The sequence below is a fragment of the Danio rerio genome, chromosome 4 (genome assembly GCF_052040795.2).
Source record: "Danio rerio strain M-AB ecotype USA chromosome 4, GRCz13ab, whole genome shotgun sequence".
Lineage (NCBI taxonomy): Eukaryota > Metazoa > Chordata > Actinopteri > Cypriniformes > Danionidae > Danio > Danio rerio.
This window is the reverse complement of record NC_141024.2, coordinates 33,613,650-33,640,631: the sequence shown is the minus strand read 5'-3', so window position 1 is coordinate 33,640,631 and position 26,982 is coordinate 33,613,650. Positions and strand designations below refer to the sequence as shown.

At 36.1% G+C, this 26,982-nt stretch overlaps 1 long non-coding RNA gene across 1 annotated transcript; it reads left to right on the top strand.

Moving 5' to 3' along the window:
- The first annotated feature begins 3,745 nt into the window (after positions 1–3,745).
- LOC799039 (uncharacterized) lies at positions 3,746–26,244 on the top strand. Its single transcript, XR_015942477.1, has 3 exons — positions 3,746–3,798; positions 4,420–4,567; positions 23,842–26,244. It is a non-coding gene; the product is annotated as an uncharacterized LOC799039 (long non-coding RNA).
- The last annotated feature ends 738 nt before the right edge of the window (positions 26,245–26,982 follow it).

The window sequence follows — 26,982 nt, the reverse complement described above, 5'->3', positions numbered from 1 at the left end:
CGACGACGAACTGGCAAAGGACTGAAAACATGAGAGGGGTTATAAAGCAAAAAGTAAATTGACACACAGGTGAACATGACAAACTAATAATGAGTTTACAAGGAGGGTGGGACTAGACAATAGACGGGAGAGCGCAGCCAATGAGAGAACTCATTAACCGCATGTTCATGACAAGACAAGCACAACACTGAAGCACAAGACAAAAGCACGTGACCACAATGTAAACACATAGCCACGTGCTTTGACAACAGACGCAAGACACGAGCACACGATGAATGAAAACACTTACCGTGCGCTCACACACGCAACGTGCATGCTTCATCCCAGCGCCGACCAAAACCGAAACCAACAAGACTGAGACGCTGGGAATGAAACACCACGCTGCTGACAGACGAAAACACAAACACGAGTACAAGAGCGCACGCGTCTGAGGGACGCAGAGCGCGCGTGCGGCTGCATCAAGCAGGAGCGCGCACACTCTGCGTACACCCACGACGGCGCGCGCGCACACAGAGACAAAAACAGGACCAGACATGGGTAGTGTCCGAGGTCTGCCACCAAAACAAGAATTTACAAGACCAGAGTGGCAGAACCCTGACAAATGTAGGAATCTAAAATTGTAGTTTTTCCTCCAAAGTTGTTTTCTTATAGCAAAATAAGCCAATGAAGATTCTTTTAGGAACCCAGAATATATAGATGCAACCCTGCTGAGCTACTGGATCTGGAATGTGATTGGATAAGACTCAATTGGCCCCCATTAATGCTAGTATAAAGATGCAAATGAGCAGTGGGGAGCAGTGAAGACTCGAGACACATTACTGTAGAGGATGGGAAGTTCAGCAGCTTTACAAACCAGTTTTACAGAGAAATAATGATGTATTGGGAAAATAAGTTGACTTTAGCCATCTTTATTTGTTTTGTTGCTGTTGTTTAATAGGACTTTTGATGAAAGCTTTTTTTTATTTTGGCTGCTGCATTTTGTAGTTAATGTCGATACACTTATGATATGTAACACATTTCAATTCATTTTTTCCCAAGCCTGGTTAAAAGGTAGTCCAAGAGTTGTGTGTTGTTTTTGCAGAAGCTTCTCAGAGTCTCTTGGCTGAAGTCTTTGTTTAAAGATGCAAATGAGCATTGAAGACTCAATTCATACCGATTTCTCAATACACACAACTATATTCACTTATTTAATAGTTATAGAAGATTTATACTATTAAACTGTGATATTTTATCATTCGTTGAAAGAAACAATTTCTAAACTTCACAGTGAAGTTTTAATTATGTTAAGTTCAGTCAATACATTGACATGAGCTAACTATTAGTAATGTTTTAGTTATTTATTTATCACTGAACTTGTTCTTTATGTGAGTTTAGAGTCCTTTATTTCTCTTAAAGCACATGCTGCTCATTACTGACTTTTGTAATAGTCAACACACTCTTAACAGATCAATTATTTCTTTACAAAAATGTCTATAGATTTTAACTATTGAAATGTAACTTGTTTCTGTGCCAATTCTTTTTCTTTTTTTTTGCCTCTTATTCACCTGGTATGTATTAAAGATGTTTTCCCCTCTATTTATTACTTGTGTTTGTGCAAACAAATATGCATAGACATTCACAAAAGCATATATAAGATACCATGTGACAAAACCTTTTCCTTTTAACACAGTAAAGCGATCACATACTGTGATGCATCTAAATATTTATAATCAGAAAATAATTACATCTCAAGTTAAATTATTGTATAGGCAGTTTATACAGAATAATTCAATGACGAGTTCACTTTCATAACTACACAATGCAGAACTTTTAATGTGATTAACCTGCTCCACCTACACCAACTACAGCATTTCTCAGACTTCTTTTTCACAATGGTGTTAATTACAGTGGTGAACGTCACATAAAACAACAACTGCACTTACTCCTTTAACCTGTTTGCAACAATGAATTTTAAATATCTGTGTAACATATTCATTTAAATAAATGGCTCATCATTGTGTGCAATCATCTTTAGTAATAGCTGCCTGACCATTAACTGAATAGGACCATTTTACATATAAGAAACCCGTTAACATGTATAGCTGTTCATGCCAATACCAACTTGATAGACTATTACATGAACATATTACATGAACAGGACCTGCCTTACATCTCTTAAGACAAATAAGCATAGTGTCTATAACAATACATGCTTGATTCTCCAATCACTACATCTGAATCGTGCCTTTTGACCTGTTTTAAAAATAACAACCATTTGTAAGCATAGTTCTTCACTAATACCAGTTTACCTCAAATAATTACACATGTAAGTGCAGTGGGTAGCTCGATCGCCTCACAGCAAGAAGGTTGCATGTTCAAGCCTCAGCTGGGTCAGTTGGCATTTCTGTGTGGAGTTTGCATGTTCTTCCCGTGTTCGTGTGAGTTTCCTTCGGATGCTCTGGTTTCCCCAAAGTCCATAGACATGCGGTATGCATGCAGTGTGAATGAGTGTGTATGCATGTTTCCCAGTAATGGGTAGCAGCTTGAAGAGCATTCGCTGTGTCAAGCATGTGCTGCATAAGTTGGCGGTCCATTCCACTATGGTGACCCCTGATTGATAAAAATAATTAAAAAAAATGAATACATGAGTAATATCACACAAGTAGCAGTGCGATGTTGCCTTCTATCCGTTTTTGTATTTCTATTTGTTGTAATGGCCAGTTGTTATTGCAATAAAAAAAGAATAAATACATTTTTAAAAAGCAGTGTAATGTGGCTGTAGGCTGTATGTCAGCACTGATGGGAGGCGTGTTTTACAGTGTACACTAAGCACTCAAGAACGATTGTCCCTCTACCTGTTGTTTAATCTCCTGAGAACTTTGCTCATCTTCAGAACTCAAATGAAGACTATTTAGATGAAGTCAGAGAGCTCCTTCATCTGTCATAGACAGCAAAAGTCCCGAGATGCTCAAAGTCCAGAAAAGAAACCAAAAACATTTTTAAAACATGTGACATGACTTTAGTGGTTCAATTGTAATCGAGTTTCAAGAACATTTTGTGTGCAAGAAAATGTTGAAAAAAGCAGCCAGGTCCAAAATGAGAACAGCTGAACCATGTCTGTTTTTGCCTCCGTATTCTCTTCATTTGCATTCAGCAGACGAAACTCAAACAGGTTTGGCTCAAGTAGAGGATGAGTAAATGACAAAATTGTGATTTTTATGTGAACTATCCCTTTAATGCTTCTGTAAGTAAAGGTAAATTAAATATTATTACTGAAGATATTGCTAAAGAATTGCAGGAAACGTGGAACACAGATAACAAGAGACGACAATTCATGTGGAAAAAAGGAAACTCTATATAGACCTATGATGTTGTAGAAATAGAAAAGAAGAGGTTATAATTATAAGGATGAGATTTGGACTCAGATATTATTTATTCATTTTCTTGTCAGCTTAGTTCCTTTATTAATCTGGGTTCGCCACAGCGGAATGAACCGCCAACTTATCCAGCAAGTTTTTACGCAGCGGATGCCCTTCCAGCCGTAACCCATCTCTGGGAAAACTCAGATATTAATAGGAAGTAATGTGTTGCAGACATACAAATCATCATAAGTGGATTAAAAAAGTTAAGAAAATGTTTAGATTCAAGGTTTGTGTGAGAGAAAGCAGATATAGTGTAAAGTAAAAACCATGGGAGAAATATATCAATAAGTCATGACTGCAAAAGTAAGTGGCAAGAAAGCTAAACAAGAAAAGACTTTTATTTTGGCGTGTGACGTCATCAGGCGGCGCCGCTTCAGCGCTATTCAACTGGAGAAAGGTTTGTTTTAAAATGTTTACTCAGATATAAATCGATTTAAAGTTAAAGTTCGAAGGTTTTAGTTTGTTATACGATGCTACATTATGTTCCTGCTGTTGGAAATATTTTAATCCTTTATTCAACGTAGTACTATTTTATTCTCAGTAACCGAGGGCTATTGTTTGAATAAAGTAACAGAAAAGTGTGTAATAAGTGTTTTAAAGAAACGTTTTGTTTATTACTCTCATATAAAGAAACCGTTGAAGCAAGTGTTGAAGAGAAGTTATTTTGTTTCTGTTCATTTTTTACATATTTTAAACAATAGAGGTAAAGTTAATTTTATATTCACACATTCGTTCATTTAGCAGTCTCTATATTGTTTACCATGTTACTTTGAATATTCGAGTGGAATTAGCATGCAAGTATGACTTGAAAACAACATTAACACTGTTTATTTGATTGTGAACAATGCTGTACTTTGATAGTCATTGGCTGCTTATATGATTTCACTATTTAGATTTTGCAAATAATACTTTAATGAAATTATATTATTAAGGGGGAAGTCTGAATGTGTAAATATAAAACCAACTTTACCTCTATTTTTAAACCGGGCATTTATATTGTTTTATTCATTTTAAACAGGATAAAGTGTCCAAACAGAGAAAAACTCCTGCTGAAGCGACTGATCTCCACACTGTTATAAAGATGGCGTTTATTAAAGAGGAGAGTGAAGATGTGAAGATCGAAGAAACATTCTCAGTCAAACAGGAAGATCTGCAGGAACAAACAGGTTAGTTTTCATTCTCAAAGACCAACTCAGTCATATAGAGGTAAAGTTGGTTTTACACATTCGTTCATTTAGGAGTCTCTATATTGTTTATAGCATGAAAGTATAACTTAAAATCACAGCATTTGACTGTGAACAATGTTGTACTTTGATAGCCATTGACTGCTAATTGGATTTCACTATTTAGAGTTTGCAAAAATAATTTTATGAAATTATATTATTGAGGGGAAAGTCTAAATGTGCGAATATAAAGCCAACTTTACCTCTATAATTAAATCCATCTTGCAGCCCTGAGTGTGCTGCCTAGTTCTCCTAAATGCACATAAGCTCTCATTGATAAACAGGAATGAGTTTCTTTCTTGTTACTTGTTCTCATGTTTTTTGTCATTATTTTATGTATTATTAGTCTCCCATTTTCTCTACCTTCTTAAGGTTATTGCTTTCCTTGTTCTTCTACTGTTGGTAAAGCGTCCTTGAGCACTGGCAAAATATAAAATAAATAAATAAAAACAATAAATTAAAAAAGTTTAACTGAGATGAGGGCGAGGCATTGGCGCAGTAGGTATTGCTGTCGCCTCACAGCAAGAAGGTCGCTGTTTCGAACCTCAGCTCAGCTGGCGTTTCTGTGTGGAGTTTGCATGTTCTCCCTGCCTTCGCGCGGGTTTCCTCCGGGTGCTCCGGTTTCCCCCACAGTCCAAAGACATGTGGTACAGGTGAACTGGGTAGGCTAAATTGTCCATAGTGTATGTGTGTGTGTGTGTGAATGTGTGTGTGGATGTTTCCCAGAGATAGGTTGAAAGGGCATCCGGAATATTAAAGGGACTAAGCTGACAAGAAAATGAATGACTATAACTGAGCTGTCGATATTTGACCTACAGTATAGTAGTATATCATAGAAGATATCTGCTATTACAGTGATAGTGTTGGTTTAGTACTTTCCATTTGCATATGTCACGTTGATCACAATTCCCTTTTTTCATCAACTTCTTTATGCGGTTAAACTGTTAGAATTACATCATTATTATAATACCTAATTACCAGGGCTAATAAAAATTTTAGGCCTTAAAAAGTCTTACATTTACTAAAGTATTGTGTTGTAGGTCTTTATTTTAATTTTTTTTAAAAAGTCTACATTTTCCTCTATTCATGTTTTGCTACTCAGCCTGTCCAAAATTACCAACAATCCATCTCAATAAAACTTTAAACTTTTTATTTAAAAAGGTAATTTTAACTCTATTTATCATAATAGTTTAATTAATTTTTCTCACAATAACTTTTGTTTAAATAAGCTCCATGTATTTACTGCTGAGGATATCGACTTGCATAGATTTATTTTATTATAGTTTTTAAAACTTTTCAAAATATTTGTAAATTTTTTAAAATAATTTTTTAAAGGTTATTTTGAAAAACAATTACAAAACAATACAACTAGAGCTTTTGTTAAGAAATATCGAAAATATAGTTTTTTTTTTTTTCATTATTCATTTGTTATTGTATTATTAAATTAAAATATATTTTTTGAAAGGGCAAATTAAAATCTTTTCCATCTGGGCCATTTGAAAAATTTCTTTATGTCAGAAAGCTTGGATGCGCCCAATATTAAATATGCTGAATGAAATGGACACTAAAATAATTAACTGTTATAAAACATTGTACAGTATTCTAAACTATGTGATGTTGTTGAGGGACGACATGAAGCAAAGCTAACAATTTATAGTGGAACAATAACGTTTAGCATTGCACTGACTACAACTGGCCAACAAACTAGTCTAAAATGACTTTTGCTGTTTAAGAAATGGATTACAGCATGCTGATGATATGCTAACATTTGAGTGTAAAGATTGTCAGTATTGACCATATTCTTCACGTACCAGCAGGTGCCGCCATTGGACGGCATTAGGCACAGGACAATGACACTTTTCAAGGTATACCGCGATTTAAAAAAAGTTTTAAAACCATTACTTCTGCTGTACCATCCCTACGTTTTTTTTACATTTTGTTTGAAGATTTTCAGAACAACAGTGTCTCCAGCAGAAAATATATCCAAAGATGCTGTTTTAAATAGTAAAAAAAAATCATTTGAATTATTTAGCCTGAAATGTTTACTGCTCCAAAATACTGAAAATATTTTGTGTTCAAAAGGAAAAAAAGCTTTGGTTTTTTAACCAGACATTTAAAAATAATATATTTATAAATGGTAATCACAGTACTGAGAAATCTTGATATTTTTAGTCGAGGTTATCATACCGTCAGAATCTTAAACTGGTCTGTGAGCCAGCACATATAGTAAGGGGCATACAAAAAGTAGATTTCCAAAATAATTATTTTTAATAAAGTCAAAAAACTTCTCAAAAAATAAATGAATGAAACAATTAAATCAATTGAAAAATAAATAAACTAAACAAAGAAAACAAAACTGAGTTCAAACCAAACTAATCATGAATAAACCAAAAACAGAACTCCTTGAAATGACAAGACTGACCACATTTATACCAGAGGGACTAGTCCACAGTAAACAAGAAGGGGGAGACAAAAACAGACAATTTACAACAACAATAAACTAAGTCAAATATCTAAATACAAATCTAAATATTAGTTAAATAAATTCTAAATTAGCAAAACTAAATATAAATCTGAACAAACACTGCAAATCATTAATGAACTTAAACTAAAGATCAGCTCTCCCTCCAAGCCATTAAGCCAATGGTATCGGCTAGCGGAACCAATAGACGGCAGTTGGCGGCACGTCGGCCCTTTAGTTTGTCGGACTACATCCAGAAACTCCGTTCCTCGTCGGCACTGCAGCACGGTAACTTAAACGCAAAACAAAACTAAATTAACAAAACATACACCACACTGGCCATCACATGGCCCATGCTTAATGCTGCTTGATGTTGCAAAGTCATTCATTCAGTCATTTTCTTGTCGGCTTAGTCTCTTTATTAATCTGGGGTCACCACAGCGGAATGAACCGCCAACTTATCCAGCAAGTTTTTACGCAGCGGATGCCCTTCCAGCCGCAACCCATCCCTGGGAAACATCCACACTCATATACTATGGACAATTGAGCTTACCCAATTCACCTGTACTGCGTGTCTTTGGACTGTGGGGGAAACCGAAGCACCCAAAGGAAACCCATGCGAAGGCAGGGAGAACATGCAAACTCCACACAGAAACGCCAACTGAGCCGAGGCTCGAACCAACGACCTTCTTGCTGTGAGGCAACAGCACTACCTACTGTGCCTCTGCTTCGCCCCTGTTGCAAAGTCATATTTTCTAATTTAATTATTTTTCTTTGTATGTATAGTCATGAACACATTTGTTTGTGGAGAAAGTAGCCGTTTATTAGTCATTAGTCAAATAGTCACTAGTCATTTCTCCAATAGGCAACTGAAGCTTTAAAACAATAGCATATGAGATCAGGGCCCCATTTCAGAAAGGAGGTTGAGTGAAAATTCAGAGCATTTTAACCCTGAAATGAGAGAAACTCTGGTATTTGCGTTTCAAAATGGCAAGTTTGTGAAAACCGAGAAAGCAGGGTAAGTCAAGCCTGTTTCTGAAAGAGAGGTAACTTGGTAACATACTCTGTGAACCTAACCAGGTCAGCAGGTTTTATGCAGTTTTGAGTTTCTGTAGGTCTCTTTTTCTTTTTTTTTAAAAATTAAGCAGCATTTCTCACTTAGCCCTACATTTCCAGCCACCTATTTTTATGTGCATTTTGGATAGGCTATGAGCATTAAAAAACTGTTGACGGAAACATGATATGCACATAACTTTTGAAATATAGGCATAAAAAAACATGCGCTTAATCTTCACCACATGTTCATTGTATCAACATTGTCCTCTGAGGTGAAAGTCATTTATTAAACACAGAAAAGATTCATGTAGCTTCTCCTTCAGCAGTAAATTCTGTTTTTACTGTTGAGTTTTGGCATCAGGAAGTGACGATTTTGTTCTTTTTGATTCATTGAATGGAACCGCTGATTCATTCATTAATTTTTTTTTGGCTTAGTCCCTTTATTTATTAGGGGAGTCACACCGGAATGGTCCGTTTACGTTTTGTTCATTTGTTTTCTATTTTTAAACGGAATAAAGGAAAGGAAAAAAACAGCCGTTTTTCCATTTTTCTTTGGCTGACGAGAAAATGAAAAAACAAGATTTTGGTTTAAGGTAGGAAAATGGATAAACGACTTTAAAATTCATTTTACACATGTAGGTGGTGCTGAAATGCCCACTTTCCTCTAATTGGTCAACTAAATCGGAGCTTGTGACAACGCCCTCAAAATAAAATCCTTACACGCAGGCTTTAAATTATTATTATTTAACTATATATAAACAAAGGTTACATATTCTATCACTTGAACCACACACAGTTAGCAGGCTTACATTCATTGCACATGTATAAATTAAATAAAAATGTAAATTAGTAGTATTCTTAGACATTTTGACATTAAAATATGGTCATAGTCACTGCCAAGCTTCTTACTGCTGTGCACCTGATGCTGAGCAAAGATAGCCTTTTCCGAGCAGCACCTGGTTTACATGATTGTTTCAGGGCTATTGTAGGCCTAAATAATACTCTGTATAAAATAATAATTTATTATTATTATTAATATTATTATTATTATTTACTTAGTTATTTAATGGTTGTAAGGGCCAGCGTAAGAACACATTGGACCCTGCATGGGGCTATAATAAATAGTACCACTTGTTTCTATTGGATTTTCTCCTATTTTAATTTAATATATGCCTTTAGCCTATTGTAATTATATTTTTTGATAATTATTACTGTTTTATTGCAACGTCAAAAGCCTGTCTTATTATTATTATTTTTATATAATATTTTATATATTTTTGTTATTATTTTGTTGTTGTTGCTGTTATTATTATTGTAGCAGGGACAATGCCACGGGTGTGGCAGAGTGTGCCGGTGTCAACCAAAGTGGCATCTCGCACCTGAAAATAGATGCCTTCGTGCTCAAGCGTAAGCATAAAACTTGCACAGGAAAAAGTAAAAAAAATAGTGCAGCATTATTCTCAGTCAGTGTAGGCTGAAAAAAAATTAAGATCGCCAACATTTCAAGGGTGGTTTTATTTTCAGTTCATTGCTGTGACGCGCTATATTTCACGGAGGCTGCATGAGACTGAAAGCGCATCTTGCTTATTTTCTCTACTTAAAAAAGCACAACTTTGTTGTTAATATATATGAGTGTACATATATTTCTATACAGACAAGTTTCTACCGTTCTAGTAAGTGTGGGGCATTATTTTACAGTGGTAAAGTGGATAATTTCTTGGCAAATTCGTAATGATTCACTTTGTTTATTAATAAATTTCATAGTTATAAAATAACTAATTAAAGAATGTTAACACTTTCAACTATTCAGGATTATTTATTGCATCAAAAGTCATTTCAAAGTAACATTAAATGTACGTATAAACTGCTTAATTTGTGTGTGCAAACGCCTATGATGCAAAAAGCTTATTTAGACCAGTATAGGCCTACTAAATGCAACGTGCATGTAAACTTGAGACTTAAAATGTCTTAAATGACTAAATTTAAGTCTTTTTAAGTTTTTAAATCATTTAAGTTTAACTTAAATGATTTAACTTAAACTTTAAACTTCAAATCAACAGAGTGTGGAAAATAAAGTGTTTATTAAATGGAGGTCAGGTGTTTATCTTAATTATAACTATTAAATTTATTAAATATTACGACACTATAATTTAGTGGTGTATTGAAGAGTCTAAAGGGATATAAAACATCTAACATGCATATCCATTCTCAACGAGTTTCTGTGTTCTGCATCCTTCACAGACCGAGTTCTTATTCCGAGGTAATCTGTAAATATTCTGTAAAGAGTCTGTAAAGGCTGTTCTGGCACATTATTGATTAAAGGTGAAACTGACCAGTGCAACGGATGATTTGTCATTTAGAGTAAATACAGTTTTAATACAGGTGGAACTATGAATATTTCAATTTAATTTCATATTATTATTTTAATAAACAAAAAAACAAACCAGTTTGTGTTTTGGCGCTGCATGCAGCATATTGTGGATCTTATTTTGAAGCATTGCACTTCAAATGTTATTCTTCCTTTTTATTTTTATTGTATTTTTAATATTTTTAATTATACCAAATAAAATTGGTTCTAAACAGATACATTTTGCTATAGGCTACGATGAAGTGTATATTTTTGTACACACAGGTCCTATACAAAACTGTGTGGATGGATGATTTGTTTCTCAGTGAAAAAGCACTCATTTAATAAGCTAAACAGGCCAAAATGTTGTTTAACCTGCGTCAAACTGGATGGACAATTTACAAATATATTAAATACAAAGGCTGGTTATTTTATGCAATGAGGGACACTATAGGCTAGGGCTGAAACGATACACCAAACCCACGATTCGGTTCGTATCACGATTTTTGACCCAGAATTCGGTTCGTATCACGATTTTTTTTTTTTTTTTTTCGTGTGGGGTGGGAAAAAAAAGATTTTTAAAACTATTTTTTATTAAATAACATTGGAAAAATCTTTATAAACTAAACATCAAAGAACAATATTAACTATGCAAATTATTAACAATATAAATAGCCATATATAAAATAAATAGCCAAAGCTATATCACTTCTGTTTTCTTTGTAACAAAATACTGTTGAAAAACCAAACAGAACTAAACTCCATTGTGTAGATGGTTCAAGCATATTGAAAATTATTTTTCAATCAAGTTCTCTTACATAGAAAAAGTAAATTAAATGGCTACTAGGGATGCTCATTTCGTTAATTTTGCTAACTGACAACTGCCGCTCATTAATCGGTTATTAACGGTGAACTGGTCAGATTACTATTAATTTTATATTAAACAAATTGACGTGTCTATTTTGTGTCTGACACATGAAATATTGCATTTTAAAATACTGATTTATTTTTATATATTAATAGCGGAACAGAACAACAGAGCATCTTCACGCACCTGCAGTGTTTAGCACAGAAGAGCAGAATAATCTAAATAAAATGAATAAAATAAATAGGACTGCCCTAAATTATTTTCACTTAAATAATTAATTTATATTACAAAACGAAAATACTGACTGATTCTTTTTAATAACCGGTATAGGCAGTTTTTTTTCCAATCATATGTTTTTTTCTTTCGTCAAATCAAAATAGCTAACTTCCTCAAATTGCCCGCTCCACGGAAAATATGCATTTATTTAATGCCCCGCTGTTATTATTATTATCACAAAACCTTTTACATTTTTAATGGAAATCATTATTTTAAAGAATATGTCCTGATATAGTCTATGGTTTCCTCTCTCTCCCTCGCGGTTCAAGTGCGCGCGCTGCGTGATGAAAAGACAGCAACAATGCGCGCATATGTGGACTTTTTGTTTTGTTGTTTAAATATGATATTGCATTAATCTGCGTACATGCTTTAAGCTGTAAAATAAAAAGTAAAGCCTATTTGTTGCGTTTATTACGCAGATCCAGGTCAACATAAGCGCTGCAGCATCAACAGGTCTGTATCAAACAGCAATTTTCTTCTTCCATTTTGCTTCTTTGGCAAATGTGTCTGTAGGCACGGGTTATACGTTATCGTCCCGCAAAATAAGTATGCCTTGCAGTTAAACAAGTGGCCGAAAACGAGGCGCACCTCACTGCCTTTATGTTGACAAGGAAAAAAGAAGAGGCGCGGTCCTCTTATGAAACGACTGAATCAGCTGGGTATCGATTGTGCAAAAGTGTTGCTGTCTGTGTTGTTACAATTGTAATATTTAATACTATTGTGATATTCAAGATATGTATATTCATACAGCTTTGGATAACTTAAAACAACGATTAGACCATCAGAGCGGTGTTAATGCGTCCTGAAGTAAAGCGAAACGGCTATAAACTCCAGCAAGATAGAGTGATTATATGCAGAGCCATATACCTTTATCTCTAAATAAAGTATAACTATAGAAACTGTGTTCATCCTAACTTAAAGCTTCGTCGTGTTTTCTGACCTCACGCACCTGTCAGTCAGCACTCTCAAAGGTTCAAACAGAAAGAGCACAGCACGGTTACAGAACAGTTTGCGCTGTTACCTGACATCTGGTGAACGCCCATCCCTCTCTGCGCAGCCACATTAACAGTGTGAGCAAATCATCGTATATGCACTGAAATTCCGGCCGCTTTGACACCATTGGCAATGTTTCTGGCGTTGTCGGTTGTCAAGCGGGGTTAAGTTGGTTTTGTTTTTGATATCCCTGACACATTTAGACGATCCCTTACTAAGAGCTCCGTGCGAGCTCTCCCGGCTAAACATTGCGAGGGCTTAAACGGAGCAGTGCTTGTAATGTCTAACGAAAAAAAGTGTTAATTAGCTCAACTTTTGCAGGCACGCGTGACGTTATTGGAAAGGTAGTCACGGGGTGTGTCACGATTCTCCCTTATCACACCGCGACACAGGATCGTAGATCTGAGTGTCGCGATTTCGATTTTATATCGTGTATCGTTACAGCCCTACTATAGGCCTATTACAAATTAAAGAAAATTAATTGCATATTAAAACGAAAATATATAATACAACAACAGATCCTACTTCGTAAGAAATGACTTTAGATATTGTAAATAAGCATCAAGTTTTGTTTGAGATTGCGTCCTCTAATTCATTAGTGTAGCCATAAAAGAGACTGTACATCAGAAATACTGGGTGCCTTATTTATTGTCAAAATAATGTGCAAAAAAATAAAATAAAAAATTTCTTATCACTTACCTTATATGTGAAATAAGCAGGGCCAGCTGTAGCACTTTCTAAGAAGAGCAAATGTCAAATTTATTTTGTTATTAGCGCAACGCACATGCAGCGAGCTCATCTGTTTGTCGGAACTACTAGGCACTATTTATTATCAACTATAATGTGTTTAATTAGTTAATTTGAAATTTATTTCATTATTCCAGCAATAATTGTTGAGTGAAAGAATGCGCTAGAAATATGCATTGCGGCTCACTTTATTGTACAGGCTTATTGCACTTAAACTTTTTTAGGTTCGGCTCTCGAATTAGTAAGGTTACGAGTAAATGTTATTTAAAATATTTCGCAAAGCCTGCCATGTAGCCTACAATAACAGCAAATTACAAAAAATAATAAGACAAGCCTACTTTGGCGTTGCAATAAAATAGTATTAATTATCAAATAAATTATTTTAATATATAATTAAAATATAAAGAGATAAAATAAAAACAAATGGTAACCTTTGTTTTTATAACAGGGCCTAATGTGTTCTTATTCTGGTTCTGCTAACAACTATTAAAAAGAAAAAGAAAACTAAACAATAAAAACACTAGTAAGTGATAATAATAATAATCATTATTATTATTATTATTATTATTATTATTATTATTATTATAAAGCCCTTGCTCTGAAACAACCATACAAACCAGGTGCTGTTCGGAAATGGCTATCTTTGCTCAGCATCAGGTGCACAGCAGCAAGAAGCTTGGCAGTGAACTATGACCTTATTTTAATGACAAATGTCTAAGAATGCTGCTAATTTACGTTTTTATTTAATTTATACATGTGCAATGAGTGTAAGCCTGCTAACTGTGTGTGGTTCAAATAATAGAATATGTAAACTTAGTTTATGTATAATTAAATAATAATAAATAAAAGCCTGCGTGTAAGGCTTTTATTTTGAGGGGGCGACGTCACAAGCTCAGATTTGGTTGACCATTTAGAGGAAAGTGGGCGTTTCAGGATCGCCTACATGTGTAAAATGAATTTTAAAGTCGTTTAACCATTTTCTTACCTTAAACAAAAAAACGAAAATCCAGCCAAAATCTTGTTTTTTTTTGTTTTCTCGTGAGCAAAAGAAAAACTAAAAAACGGCCGTTTTCTCCATTACATTTATTCTGTTTGAAAATGGAAAACAAATGAACAAAACATACACGGACCATACACTGACCGTTTTTGTTTTCTTGTGATTTTATTTTTTGCTATTCAAAATAAAAAATCTAATCATTTTTGAATTTTGTTTTTTTATTTTTCACCACGAAAAAGAAAAATGAGCTGTTTTTTCATTTTCGTTTTAAAATTCAAAAACCAAAATCAAAAAATGGCTCGTTTTTCAATATCCATCTCTAAAATGAAAATCCAATAACCAAAAGATACACTGACGACTATACTACACCTGTCTTATCTGCCTCTGAGCTAACTTACCTTAACTGTCTCTATCAAATGTCCAGTCTGCATCATTCTCTTGGTCACTAAAACCCATCTCATCCTCACTTTCATCTGCAGGAATAGCTTGTTCTGTCCTTTTCTTCTTTCACTTACCATAGAACATGGTGTTGCTCGCCAATACACTGTTCCCTGTATTGATATCTATTCAAAAGTAGTATTGCCATTAAAACTAGATTTTATCCATAATGCAAATGCCATTAACACAAGTAATCAACATTATATTACCAGCATTCATGTTGTTATTGTTACAACTTAAAAGTTCACAGCTGACCTTCCTAGCTAGCTAATCCATTGCAATATTGCATGTTCCACTATTGCACAGTGTTGCCATTTGGCAACACACACATTTGATCGATTTACAAAAAAATTATTTGATAAAAAAAATTTGTGTTGTGAATGTCATCATATCTTACTGGAGGTGATGTTTTATGAGGAGGTGATTTTTTTGTGGATCTGACATAATTTGATACTTTGTGTAAAGTTGTAGGACATTTAAACTTGCTTTCAGTTGTGTATAATACTAGAAGTGTTTAGCCACTGTTTCCTTGGTTACTATAAGAGCTTGTGTAGCAAACGCGGACGGTTTCGCGTCGTCCGCCTCAGTTTCGGCCCTTGTTTTGACTCTGGATGCGTGTCCAGCTGAATTCAATTAGCTAGTGCTTTGGGGTTGTACCACCGCGGCAGTTCACCGCGGCAGTTCACCGCGGCAGCGGTCGCGGCAGCCTCGTGTGAAGACCGACGAGTGTAAAGACCATCGACTCTACCTGCGCAACTCCACCGAGCAAAGACACCGACAAAGCACTTGAGTACTTTACTTTCTTGTTTTACTTTATCTTTACACTTATTCTTGCTGTCAGTGCACTTTTATTATGTGTTTTCTAATTCCTGTTGTTACTAACACTCGCAAAACACGGGAGGTACGCTGCAGGCGTAATCCTCACAACCTTCGCTCAATACATGTATCTGCTATTTCACAACTCTCTCTCTCCGAGGGCCTCTGGAATTGTCAATCAGCTGTTAACAAGGCACATTTTATTACCTCCATAGCTACATATTCTGACTATAATCTCATGTCTCTAACTGAGACCTGGTTGAGGCCGGAGGACACTGCTACACATGCTACTCTTTCTGCTAATTTCTCTTTTTCCCACACTCCTCGTCAGACAGGGAGAGGGGGTGGGACTGGACTACTAATTTCCAAAGAATGGAAATTTACTCTGATACCCTCCCTGCCAACAATCAGATCCTTTGAATTCCATGCAGTCACCATTATCCACCCCTTCTACATAAATGTGCTTGTCATCTACCGCCCACCAGGTAAATTAGGTCACTTCTTAGATGAACTGGATGTTCTTCTCTCATCTTTTTCTAATATTGACACTCCCTTGTTGGTGCTAGGTGACTTCAACATTTACGTTGACAAACCGCAAGCTGCAGACTTTCAGACTCTGCTTGCCTCTTTTGACCTAAAAAGAGCACCTACCTCTGCTACCCACAAATCAGGTAATCAGCTAGACCTTATTTACACACGACACTGCTTCGCTGATCAAACAATAGTAACTCCACTACAAATATCCGATCATTTCCTTCTGTCCCTCAACATCCACATTACTCCTGAGCCATCACACACTCCAACACTGGTTACCTTTCGCAGAAACCTACGATCTCTCTCACCCAATAGACTATCCACCATTGTTTCAGACTCTCTTCCTCCATCTTGCAAACTCTCTGCACTTGATACGAACAGTGCCACTGATACACTCTGCTCCACACTAGCATCATGTCTAGACCGATTATGTCCTCTTGCATCCAGGCCAGCCCGTGCCAGTCCTCCTGCACCCTGGCTCTCGGATGCTCTCCGTGAGCATCGCTCAAAACTTGGGGCTGCAGAGAGAATTTGGCGGAAAACTAAAAATCCTGCACAGCTCTTAACATACCAAACTCTTCTGTCCTCTTTCTCAGCTGAGGTTACTTCGGCAAAGCAGACATATTACCGTCTGAAAATCAACAATGCCACTAATCCTCGCCTACTTTTTAAAACATTTTCCTCCCTCTATCCTCCTCCTCCACACGCATCCTCCACACTTACTACTGATGACTTTGCTACATTCTTTTGCACCAAAACTGCAAAAATCAGTGCTCAATTTGCTGCACCTACAACAAACACGCAAGGTACACCACCAACACCACACACACTCACCTCTTTTTCTCAGCTCTCTGAGTCTGAGGTGTCCAAACTCATGCTATCTAGCCATGCAACCACCTGTCCACTCGATCCCATTCCCTCTCATCTCTTGCAAGCCATCTCTCCTGCAGTCATACCAGCACTGACTCTCATAATTAACACATCTCTTGACTCTGGTTTATTCCCCACTTCATTTAAGCAGGCTAGGGTAACCCCACTGCTAAAGAAACCCAACCTGGACCATACGCTACTTGAAAACTACAGACCAGTATCCCTGCTTCCATTCATGGCCAAGATTCTGGAGAAAGTAATGTTCAATCAAGTCCTGGACTTTCTTACTCAAAACAATCTCATGGACAACAAGCAATCCAGCTTTAAGAAAGGCCACTCAACTGAGACTGACCTGCTCTCTGTTGTGGAGGATCTCAGACTGGCTAAAGCAGACTCTAAATCATCAGTCCTCATTTTGCTGGACTTGTCAGCTGCTTTTGACACTGTCAACCACCAGATCCTGCTATATACGCTTGAGTCACTGGGCGTTGCGGGCACTGTTATACAATGGTTCAGATCTTACCTCACTGACAGGTCATTCATGGTGTCTTGAAGGGGAGAGGTGTCCAACCTACAGCATCTAAACACTGGGGTACCTCAAGGCTCTGTTCTTTGGCCACTTCTCTTCTCCATCTACACATCATCTCCAGGACCAGTCATCCAGAGACATGGATTCTCCTACCACTGCTATGCTGATGATACCCAGCTATACCTCTCTTTTCATCCTGATGATCCCTCGGTTCCAGCTCGCATCTCAGCCTGCCTGTTGGATATTTCACACTGGATGAAAGATCATCATCTTCAGATGAACCTCGCAAAAACTGAAATGCTTGTAGTTTCTGCCAACTCGACTCTACACCATAACTTTTCAATCCAGATGAATGGGGCAACTATTACTGCATCCAAAATGGTGAAAAGCCTTGGAGTAACGATTGATGACCAACTAAGCTTCTCTGACCACATTTCTAGAACTGCTCGATCGTGCAGATTCGCACTCTATAACATCAGAAAGATCCGACCCTTCTTATCTGAACATGCAGCTCAACTCCTTGTTCAAGCTCTTGTTCTCTCCAAACTGGATTACTGCAACTCTCTAATAGCTGGGCTTCCAGCTAACTCTATCAAGCCTCTTCAGCTGCTCCAGAATGCAGCAGCACGAGTGGTCTTCAATGAACCTTAACGAGCACATGTCACTCCGCTGCTAGTCCGTTTGCACTGGCTGCCAGTTGCTGCTCGCATCAAATTCAAAGCTCTGATGTTTGCCTACAAAGTGACTTTGTACAAAGTGACTTGCTCCTTCTTATCTGCGCTCACTTCTGCAGATCTATGTGCCCTCCAGAAACTTGTGTTCTGTGAATGAACGTCGCCTCGTGGTTCCATCCCAAAGGGGGAAGAAATCACTTTCGCGAACGCTCACGCTCAATCTGCCCAGTTGGTGGAATGAACTCCCTAACTGCATCAGAACAGCAGAGTCACTCGCTACTTTCAAGAAACGACTAAAAACTCAACTATTTAGTCTCCACTACACTTCCTAATCTGCAATTGCCTCTCTGAATATCACACTAACTGTATCAAAAAAAAAAAAAAAAAAACTAATACTACTAATACTTCCCTTCTTAGACTTTACAGACCTGAAACTTGCCTATACCCCTTATTCATTGTTGCTCTTATTTGTGTAAATTGCTTCCTTGTCCTTATTTGTAAGTCGCTTTGGATAAAAGCGTCTGCTAAATGACTAAATGTAAAATGTAATGTAAAATGTTTTTATTGACGTTTGCATTTGCATTTAGCAACTACTCACAATAAACGCCAGTCTGTCAGAAATAGCACTACAGACAGAAACAAATTCAGACTGAGTTTGATCTATATATCCAAAGCAATGACAATGGAGAAGTGTCTCCGAGTACCTTATGGGATGCTGCGAAGGCAGTAATTCGTGGTAAAATTATTTCCCTCACTGCTTATCGTAAAAGAGAAAAACAGAAAAAATTATTAAACCTCCAAAAGGAAATAAAAAATCTGGAAACAAAACATATTAAACAAAAAGACCCACAAATATTGATAAGATTAAATAAAATTAAACAAGACCTAAATAAAATATATGATGAAGAAATAGAAAAACAATGTAAATTCGCTAAACAAAGATATTATGAGATAGGACCTAAAGCAATGAAATTATTATCCTGGAGGATACGAAAACAACAGTCTAAAAACACAATCTATAAAATAAGGAATCCTAAAACTCAAAAGGTGTGTACTGAGTTAAAAGACATTCAGAAATCTTTTGAACTATATTACAAAGACTTATACACCCAACCAACTAGAGCAGAAACTGGGATTATAAAGAGTTTTTTGGATTCACTAGACCTACCGTCAATAGGGGAACAACAGAATAAAGCATTGTTAACTGAAATAACTATAGAAGAATTGGATAGTGCTATATCAAAACTGAAAGCAAATAAAACACCAGGAACTGATGGATATCCATCAGAGATGTATAAAACATTCAAACCTCAAATAACCCCCATGCTCCTCAAATGCTTTAATTATGTACTAAGAGGTGGAGAAATTCCACAATCTTGGCAGGAAGCTGTGATTTCAATTATTCCAAAGCAGGGAAAGGATAAGAATGAATGTAGCTCATACAGACCAATTTCTGTCTTAAATGTGGACTACAAGCTATTTGCTTCTATATTATCTAAGAGACTGGAGGTTGTCATTTCTGAATTAGTAGATTTAGACCAAACTGGTTTTATACAAAACAGACAGACGCAGGATAACTTAAGGAGAACATTACAAATAATGAGTCATATTACAACAGAAAATATAAGTGCAATGTTGTTAAGCCTAGATGCTGAAAAAGCATTTGATTCTGTTGGATGGGATTACTTGTATCAGGTTCTGGCAAGATTTGGCTTTAACAATAAATTTATTGAATGCATTAAAGGGCTATATCTATCACCAAAAGCTAAAATAAAAATTAATGGCCATCTGTCCAAAACTATTTACTTGGAAAGAGGGACACGCCAGGGCTGCCCTTTAAGTCCTACTTTATTTGCATTGTTTATCGAACCCCTGGCCCAAGCAATAAGAGAAGAGCCAGAAATAAAAGGGATCGTAATTAAAAAAGAGGAACATAAGATCTGTATGTATGCAGACGATGTTCTCCTGTTTTTGGCAAATCCTAAATCTAGTATTCCTAAATTAATGTCCCTCCTAAACACAATTAACTTCTATTCTGGATATAAGATAAATATTCAAAAAACGCAAACTCTTACTTACAATTTTAGACCAAATTTAGAAATGAAAAAACAATATAATTTTAAATGGAATTCTATTTCACTAAAATATTTGGGAATAAACTTAACAAAAGACTTGTCAACACTTTTTGACAGTAACTACGGCCCCATTTATAAAGAGATAAAATCTGATATTGCAAAATGGACTCTCCTACCATTAGACATGAGCAGCCGGATAGAAGCAATTAAAATGAACGTGGTTCCACGGTTACTTTATCTTTTTCAATCATTGCCTCTGGAAATACCCCAAAAACAATTTAATGAATGGGATAGGATGATCTCAAGGTTTATCTGGAATAGTAGAAGACCTAGGATAAAGTTCAAGACACTGCAATTGAGAAAAGAAAATGGTGGAAGAGCCCTTCCATGTCTTCAGGACTATTTTTTTGCTGCACAATTAAAACCTTTACTATGTTGGTGTATACAAAGCTATGAGTCTAAATGGAAAACACTAGAAACTACACAAATAGATCAACCTTTACAATCCTTACTTGGTAATAAAAATCAAGCAGAAAAGTACTACAGTAGATTGAGTACTTGGACCGTGTTTTCTTTGAAGTTATGGTTTAGAATACTGAAGAAATTACAATTAGAAAAGCATAATGGGATATTAAGTTGGATAGCATTCGACCCGGACTTTCAACCGTGTACACTAGATAAGAGATTTAAACAGTGGGTTTGGAGAGGAATCACATCATTCAGTTCGGTGACCTCTAATGGACACTTTATGAGTTATCAGACCTTATCAGATACATTTGGCCTGGACAAGCAGGACTTTTACAGATACTTGCAAGTTAGAGATTACTTTAATAAAAAAATTAAAAATAAAATTAAGGATGATTCTAATTTGATCACAGTATTTGCGGACGCATACATAAAAGAAGAAAACAAAAAACTGGTCTCTAAATTATATGAATGCATACAAAACAGTAAGACTCATTCATCAATTTACATAAAACAAAAATGGGAGAAAGAGTCAAACCAACAAATAACAGAAGAAGACTGGACAGATATGTGTGTCACACATGCAAAAACCACAAACTCGAGAGCTTGGAGAGAGTTTGGATGGAAAAATTTGATGAGGTTCTTCATAACTCCTAGACTGTCTGCATTGCGTACAGGTGTTGAAAGTTTGGGCTCTTGTTGGAGACAATGTGGAACCTCAATGGCTAACCATTTTCATGTTTTTTGGGCTTGCCCAAAAATACAAACCTTCTGGAGTGAAATAGCGACTGAAATAAAAAAGATAATCGGAGAAGAATTGGACTACTCATTTATAACATTATACCTTGGGAAAATACCAGAAGTTTTTCCAACTATTGACAAGTACCTAATTCAAATCCTTTTGGTAAGTAGCAGAAAAGCCATAACTCGAAAATGGTTGCATGCTGACCCTCCGACAAGGGCTCAATGGATAGGAATTGTAAAGGAAATACACTGTATGGAGAGACTCACTTTTAATCTAAGATTTGACTTAAAAAAGTATACCAAGTACTGGAAAAAATGGTCTGAATATGTCATTGTAAATAATCTGTGATAATGTATGTCAAACGTATCATGACTTGATTTTGTAACTCTTCCAACAACCACTTTTGTTCTGTTTTTTTTTTTTTTTTTTATTATTATTATTATTTTTTATTATTTATCTATTTATTTTGATGAGGTTAATTTAATATTTTTATACATGTGTGTATGTAGATATACATGGGTTGTATTGGCCTATGTAAGTTTGTATACATATGTATATTTATGTATATATGTATTTTTTTTATTTGTTTTGTTCCTACTGGTTATGTTCCTAAAAAATCAATAAAAACTAAGTATAAAAAAAAAAAGAAATAGCACTACAGAAAAACACTGGATGTCATGTGACTTAACCAAGGCACATCATTGGCTTCACTAAGGTCTTCTCTTTCAAACAAAAAAAAATATGTTGGTCTTAAAGAAATAGTGGCAGGGAAATGAACATAAGTATCATGTTGCCATAAGGTTACACCGTGCAGTAGAGGGCTAGTACTTGTGTGTATTTGCATGTCTAAAATATAAAATAAGCATTAGACAGTTAAAACACTGCATAATTGTGATGATATGATGAGCTAACACTAACTTGTCATGCTTGTCACGCTGGATAACGAGTAAAACACCAGCACCAGGGACAACAACATGGTCCTCACTTCAAATTGAAACATAAGTTGGAATTTGTAGTGATTTACCCTGATCTCTCTTCCTCCTCATCCCTGTCTTTGAGGCGCTGAACTCATTATCACTGTAAAAAAGTAGAGAGAGACCGTGTTCACTCCACGCTGAACTGAAGTGTTTTTTTTTTTTTTTAAACATTCAAATGTCTCTGTGTCCCGCGACACAACGAATCGATTATGAAATTCGTTGCCAACGCTTTTAGTAATTGATTTTTATTGGTTCTGTTGTTGCAGCCCTACTAAAAACAGTGTTATGCTGTTAGGGCATGGAACGATAACCATTTTTAATGTATAAAACCGCCAAATGGTATATTTAAGGTTGTTTCTCCGTTTTAAGTTTTTTTTTGGACAACAGTATCTCCAGCAGGAAAGATCCAAAAATGCCTTTTTATCTGGCATTTCTGCATATTGTCAGCTATATAAATTGTCACCACGTAGGTCTTCAGCAAAGCCTCAGGACATGCACAAAGGCAAGAAAACAAAGAAAAAAGTACAAATTAATGAAAACAAGTAGGAAAGTATGTCATCTTGCCATCTCATCACTTCAGTTAACAGCAAACGAGGCATTAAGCATTTGCATAAGTTCATTCATTTTCCTTCAGCCCAGTACCTTTAATTATCAGCAGTTGCCACAGCGGATTGAACCACCAACTTATCTAGCATATGTTTTAAACAGCGGATGCCCTTCCAGCTGCAACCCAGTACTGGGAAGCAATAGCATAATTTAAATACAATAATGCAGCCTCACTAATATAAGCGTGAATTATGCGTACTTGCAAGCAAGTCACAAATGTTTTTAATCGAGTGGAAGATGTACATGAGGGAACACAACACAAATAATCTAGAGCGAGTGCATTTGATGATTTGCATTTAAAGCCACAGGCACAAAAAAACTTGGTTTTCCTCTGACCCCCAAAATGAAATATTCTGCAAGGTATATGATCTGATTTTGAGCTGAAACCTCAGACACATTCTGGGAACGCCAAAGACTTATTTTACATTTTGTTAAAAAAATAAAAGGGTTAATTATAGGAACCCTGTAAAGGGATAGTTGACGACAAAATGAAAATAGCCTCACCGTTTACTCTTCCTCGTGTGGTTTTAAACCTTTATAAGTTTCTTGATTCAGCTGAACACAGAAAAAAGATATTGTGAAAAACTCTAGTTTTCTTTGTGTTCCAGAAGAAAGGAAATGTTTAAAACTGCATGATGGAGAGTAAATGGTAATTTTTATCATTTTCATTTTTGGGTGAAACATCCATCTCATGCTTCTCGCTTTGAACCTTCAAACTAAAGTTAACTTTTTTTCATTTAAAGACCTGATGGTGCTGAAAGAAGAGACTCTTCATCAGAATGAAAAGGAAGAGAAACAGCAGTTTGAGAAACACCAAGTAATAATGACTGATGAAAAACCCACACTGTCTAAAAAGACTTTATCACGTGGAAGACCTCGGAAATCCAAGTCTATGTGTAATTACAGCTGTACACGGTGTAGAAAGAGTTTCAGTAAAAAGTCAAACCTTGATATTCACATGAGAGTTCACACTAAAGAGAAACCTTACACCTGCAAACAGTGTGGAAAGAGGTTTGGTTATATACAAGGCTTTGAAAACCACATGAGAATTCACACTGGAGAGAGGCCGTACACATGCCAACAGTGTGGAAAAAGCTTCTATCATGCAGGAAACTTTGCAGCGCACCAGAGAATTCACACTGGGCAGAGGAAGTATACATGCCAACATTGTGGAAAAAGCTTCTCTAAAACAGGAAACTTGGCAGTGCACATGAGAATTCACACTGGGGAGAAGCCTTACTCTTGCTCTCAGTGTGGAAAGAGTTTTAAGCAAAATGTCACCCTTAAAATCCACATGAGAACACACAATGAAGAAAGAATTTTTACCTGCACACAGTGTGGGAAAAGTATTTCTCAAAAGCACTACCTTGACATCCACATGAGGATCCACACTGGAGAGAAACCTTACACATGCACAGAGTGTGGTAAAAGTTTCCCATATAAAGGCTCACTCAAACACCACATGATAAGTCACAGCGGAGAGAAGCCGTTTGCATGTGCTCAGTGTGGAAAGAGTTTCACAACCAAAGCTAGCCTCATGAACCACATGGATGGTCACACTGGAACCATAGTGTTCACATGTGATCGGTGTGGAAAGACCTTCACACGCAAAGACTCTATGAAGCAACACATGAAGACTCACTCAGGAGAGGATCGTTTAAGATGCAGTGAGTGTGGAAAGGGCTTTAAATGTAAAAGAAGTCTCAGCACTCACCTGAAGCTTCACAATGGAGAGCAAAAATGAGGCCTTGTCCAGCGGAGCTTGGGGCTCTTTCCCAGGACAGCATGTCAAACAAGTGTGAACTCTTGAATACATATCAAGTTACTGATAATGAAACCCTTTGAACGCCTGAAGATTTAAACTCAATAACTGAAGAGGGGTGAGGATGTGCCAGGTTGTGAGAGTTTCTACAGGGCTGCATAAAAAGCTGAATACCTTTATATGTGTTTCAAGTTATTATGAACTGATTATTTTATTTTGTGCAAATTGCACACTTCAAACTAATTTTCGGCTCTGAATATAGAATTAGAAAGATTAGGGAGGAGAAAGTGTTAAGGGAGATGCAGGGAACACTGTCCTACACGCTTAAGCCTGGTTTATAATTGATGCGTCCGCTTGTTTGCTTGAGTGCGTGCAGCAAATGTGATGTCATCGCGGAGTTTGCAGAGGTTTGCTTTGGGTAAACGCGACATAATTTCGGCCGGCGGAGTGTATGTTTTTTTTTTTTTTTGAGACTCAAGCAAACAGTGCGCGCAGCGCCAGATTATGATTTGAGTTGAATATGAATCACTTTGAGCATCTGAAGACATCTTTATCAGCAAACAGTACGCAATGGTGCCGCATTTGAGACTTTTCTGTAACCCTTATCTATGTGTTATTGATGCGTTTTCTATTGTGTTATTTTTACAGTATTTGCTATTTTCTTATTAGGACCAGATGTCAGAAGATTTTAATTCGCTCGCAAGAGTGTATAGAAATAACAACCAGTTTAGATAGATAAATAAGTCAGACTCAAAGATAAATTTGAATAACTGAGGTAAGTATATTGTTTAAGCAAGTTGGATGAGGAAAACAAAATAAAACAAATAAATAAATGTCAAAACAGTTCAGTTTAGTGACTACTAGAATAAAACAATAAAAGATATAATGAAATCACCACACTTCAGATGATAATCTCACTTCAGAAAAATTCAGTTTCACAAATCATATACAATGAGGAAGAAAAATAAAAAAAACGAAGGAAAAGATTGAATAAAAGTAGTAATTCAGAGTCCAAGTTCAATGTTCAACACTCAAAAGTTCTTTTAGCTCCAGTTCGATGTGAAAAATCCAAAAAATCAGTCCAGATAGAGAAAAAAAATCCAAAATTGAATAAAAACAAAAATATGAGCGCAGTGAAAGTGCAAGAATGTTTTGTCCTACCAGTTCAATGAGCAACAGATTAATTTACTTCCAGGCACGATCTTTCAAAAGAGCGGCTCGCCATGTCCGGACCGCCGAGAAAGCATCCACGGCAGGGACAGATCGGGATATTGTAGCAGAAACGAAAGGGGAACACACGCACACACACAAAAAAACCCGGCCTTGATAAAACACAAAGCCAAAAGAGAAACAAGGATTAATAACTCAATAAACATGTTTAAATAAAACACATTGTCTGTGTCACTCATTTCAGCATAGATAACATACATGCTAGTCAGTCACATGTTCTCACTGAATACATTTAAGTCAATGTACACGGCTAGCAAAGCTAGCGTCACATGCAATACATTTTCAATGAGAAATAAAGTCAAATAAAAGCAAATTCAACCAATGCACATTTTCGAAGTGCATAAACAATATTTACAATTATGTGGTAATAAAATAAACTCCAGATAAACATTTTTAAATAAATCATGCTTGCTTTCTATTCTAAACAGCTACAAAAACATGTCAAAACCAATTAACAGCTAATAATAATGATCTCTTACTCACCAAGGAAAGATAAAGATGAACAGGGAGAATAAAGAAGAATGTGTTTCGATCAAATATAAGTTTTCTATTCTCTCGATCGCATTAATATGCTCCGCTCGCACTTCTCTCGTTTCTATCACTTGTTGTCAGCTTCCTATCCTTAAAACCAGAAACTTTTGGGCTTTTCTCAGTCAATCACCGAAACAATATGATTTTTAGATCGTTTGGATTATCTAAACTTCTGTTTCACAGTGTCTAATGTTGTTCAATCTGCTCGCGCTGATTAATCAAAGTGACTCTCCGTCACCGGCAGCTCTCACACACACGCAAGGGGGCGGAGCTAACCTCCGACCTCCACCAAGTCAAAACTTACTTTATTCTCTATTTATTATTATTTAAACACTATGTATAAAATATAAATGAACTATTT